Source organism: Macadamia integrifolia, unplaced genomic scaffold, assembly GCF_013358625.1.
Source record: "Macadamia integrifolia cultivar HAES 741 unplaced genomic scaffold, SCU_Mint_v3 scaffold1002, whole genome shotgun sequence".
Lineage (NCBI taxonomy): Eukaryota > Viridiplantae > Streptophyta > Magnoliopsida > Proteales > Proteaceae > Macadamia > Macadamia integrifolia.
This window is the reverse complement of record NW_024868051.1, coordinates 112,658-116,660: the sequence shown is the minus strand read 5'-3', so window position 1 is coordinate 116,660 and position 4,003 is coordinate 112,658. Positions and strand designations below refer to the sequence as shown.

The following is a 4,003-nucleotide window of genomic DNA, read 5'->3' as shown; positions in this document are numbered from 1 at the left end:
GGTTTCCTCAACCAAATCATCTTTAGTTTCAAAATAATCTTTAGGTTCATCAGGCGAACTTAGAACAAGAGGCACACTTGCGTCCTCAACTGAAGGAGAGTTAACAAGAGTAATAGATGGGGAAGATTTAGGAATACTCTGTTGGTTCTCTCTACCACTCCTAAGGGGATAAACAACATTACATTGGTTAAAAGGCCCTTGTTGGGTCTGACCTTATACTATATTAAGTGGTGCATTAGTTGGTGTTTGTGAACTAACAGGCTGATGATGCCTAGGGTTAGGCTTTGGTTGATTGGGTAAAGTTCCCTTCTCCCTCTCACGTATAATTGAGACAACTTGGGTAAGTTCTCTCGTAAGATTTTGATGGCTTATCATGAGGAGGACCATATTTTTTTTTAAGTCACTTATTCTACTTGCCTCTCAAGTGTTGGTAAACCCAGGAGGTTGCTGATAAGATGATAGGAGAGGGGCCCTAGGAAAACTAGCCTAAGGTCCTGCATTTGACCTAGGAAAAGTATTTTGGGAAAATGATTGTGGTGCAAAGGGAGGCCTTTGGAGTCCAGGTTGACCTAGATTATAGAAATTGGAAGGCCTTGCTTGGTTGCCCTGATTCCAAGAGAAATTTGGGTGATTTCTCCATCCTGGATTGTAGGTGTTACTATATGGATTATTCTGGTATAAGGCATTAACACTATCATTAGAAGCGCCCCCAGAGGTGTTGGGGCATTCTTCTATGACATGTTCAAGGGACTGGCACCAGGCACAAATCTTAACCAAATTGACTGATGATGGCTCTCTAGGAACAATAGCCTCAATCCTCTTGATTAGGCTATCCAAATGGGCTTCTTTGGCTACTATCCCATCCACAAAATATCATTTTCCTCCTATGGTTCTTTCACTCTCTTGGGTTGATTCCCACTCACGGGTTTTTTCAGCTAAGTCAAGTAAAAATTCTCATGCCTTTTCTTCATCTATAAAGGATGTGAATCCCTCAGGGCACATAGACTCTATCATTTGTTTAGTTGGGTAATCAATACACTCATAAATTATTTGACATAAATGCTATACATCTAGGCCATGGTGAGGGATTCTTGGAGTAGATCCTTGAATCTCTCCATAAGTTTGGAAAAGGACTCACTAGGCTTTTGCTTAAACTGAAGGATATCACTTTTAAGCTTATTGGTCTTGTGAGTTGGGAAAAACTTCTTAAGGAAGACAACCGTGAACTGTTCCCATGAGGTTATGGAATTTGTGGGTAACCCATACAACCCTTTTTTAGATTAGTCTTTTAATGCAAAAGTGATAAACCTAAGCTTAACAACATCATCAGAAAGCTATTAGATCTCCCATACTGAAAGATTTTAAAGAAAGCAAACATATAGGGTCACTACTTGTCAGATCTCTTCTTTCTAATCGATTCTTAGTATTACGTACCCACCTAACACTCATGCAACAGAAAACTACCCACAACTAGAGTAAGACAAGCACAAAAGAATGGATAACAAAATGTTTTTTTTTTTTTTTATGATTTTATGATTTTTTTGAATTTTTTTGGCTTTTTGGGAGCTTACCGGTAGGGATCTGGGGTTGCTCAGGTCAATTCCTAAGGTACTGCTATAAGGCAAAACCTGTCTTTATCATACTGTAAGGCATGACGACCTCCACCGATACAACTATAATTGTAAGTTGTTCTTCTCAAGAATTCAATAAAAAAAAAAAAAAAAAAAAAAAAAAAAACAAAGCAAACAAAGCACTCCGATTTACCAAAAGAAAGTGAAAAATAACATGGAACTGTCTCCCCGGTAACAGCGCAAAAAACTTGTTTGAGATTTTAAAATGTAACCGCAAGCGTACCAATCAGTGTAGCTACGGGTCGAACACATGGAGAGCAACCACTTTATTTTTTTTTTCTTTTAATAGTATGAAAGTGAACTGATTAATGGTTGTGATCTAATTCTAATTACCGTCCTAAACATATGTATCTAAAATAACGTCCTAACCATTCGTCATCTAAGAATTTAAAGACGCAAGCCACGTAATTAAAATTAAATAAATAAATAACTGAAAATAAAAAACCCACGCAATTAAAAAAAAACAATAAAAGAAAAAAAATGCTGAAATCAAAATAAAGTAAAAGAAAGGGGATAAAGCTAGAGAGAGACTCACAAGTAGGTTACTCTACTTAGCCCGAGGGATACATCATAATATGAGCTTCTCTACTTGACCAGAGAGTCAATCTTACAAGGGTTACTCTACTTGGCTTAAGGGAAAGGGAGACAATTAAAATAAAAGCAATAAATTGATGGTTCTATAGCTAGGAGGGGCAAAGCCAACACATACACTAGCCATGAACCTTAGGGAAAAGAGATAGCAATAATGTAACGACTGAAATTAAAATCCTAAATTAAGAAAGAAAGGGTAGTCAGAAGAGGGAATGAGAGGGGGGTGAGAAGACTACTGACTGAGCCTTCTTACTTGAACTTTAACCCTTGAACTGAAAACTTGATCAATTTGAGATACTACCAGTACTAAAAACCAGATCTAGAATAAACCAAATCTAAAATTTCTAGTACTAGAGAAAACAAATCTGAAGAAAAAATAAATTGAACTTGAAAGTCATGCTTCATATCTTGTTCTTGTCACCTAGAACTAAGCCTGGAACTAGAACTTGAAAATTACAACTTGAATTGCTTAAACAATAAAAATAAAAGACTGAATCAAAAACAAAAGTGCTTGCATTAATTAAATAAAAATAACTTACAAAAGTGTTTAAAGCATAAACCTAGAACTAGAGCTAGAGAAAGAGATACAGCAACTAAAAAAAAAAACCCCTAGAAGAAGAATGAAGTGCCTCCTCCCCTTGTGTTAATTCTATTATATAGAGAATGGGGGAGGGAAGCTAAAGATTTTAGCTTCTAAAATTTTTTTTTTTATCTTGTTGATGAGGTGGAGGAGAGAGAAGATAGAGAATTGTAGAAAGTAGGGAATCTCCAACGATTTTGCTTCTTTTTTCCTTCTTTTTTAAAAATTTTTTTCTCTCTCTTCTTCAAACGTGGGCAGCATCTTGGATGATTTTTTTAATTAATTTTTTTTCTTTTTTTCCCTTTCATATTTTTTCTCCCTTTTTTTTCTATTTTTTTCTTTATTTCCTTATTTCTCTCTCTTGTGTAAGAAACCCTTTGGCCGACCTCCTTTGAGTGATGAGTAGGAAAGAGAAAATCTTCTAAAATAAAAACCTCAATAAGATGGTAATTAAGAGGTTTGAATTTGAGACCTTCTAATAAGCAAGGGATTTTGCACACCATAACTCACCAACTATGCTAGGTAGTTGTTGTTACCAAAAACAAATCTTCAATCACTTAAGGATGTGGTCCATCGATCCTTGTTAGTATTTAGAATATTTCTTATACCCTTGGGACAACTACAGATGGGCTGGTTTTGCATCTCGGTTCAGTTCTGATCCATTTTTCTTTTTCTAACCTAAAAAGAATAATCACTTGTACGGGTGACCAAACAAATGTGTACTATTGAACATGTCCATCTTGCTCAGAATTTCATCCTCTTCGCAACCATGAAAAGAAATAGGACCTCTTTAGGTATAAAATTAGAGATATAACACCCGATAGTCCTTAAAGCCTTGAAAATATAAAACCTACAAAAGAGAGTAAAACCCAAGGTAGCTCCATTCTAAATATGTAAAATACATGTTTTACTACCCTAGATTTCACACATAAATGTGTTCATCACCTCCCAATGTCAACACCAATCCACTTCCCGATCATATGAACAATCTAGATGAAGAAGCAACAGAGTGTGATCCCACTTAGCTCATTATACCCAGAGCTTGGAAGAATCACATGAATGCTGTGCTTACAGGAAAATTATGAGTCAAAGGGCCAGAGCCATGAGGACTCCCACCATTCATCCTTCCTCATCAACAGAAGAATCCATTTTATCATATTATCAACCTCCAATATATCTCCCACCTTCACCATATTACCAA

At 36.1% G+C, this 4,003-nt stretch overlaps 1 non-coding gene across 1 annotated transcript; it reads left to right on the top strand.

Annotated features, from left to right (window-relative positions):
- Positions 1–1,072: 1,072 nt before the first annotated feature.
- On the top strand, positions 1,073–1,178 carry LOC122062360. The gene has a single exon (XR_006134926.1). It is a non-coding gene; the product is annotated as a small nucleolar RNA R71 (small nucleolar RNA).
- The last annotated feature ends 2,825 nt before the right edge of the window (positions 1,179–4,003 follow it).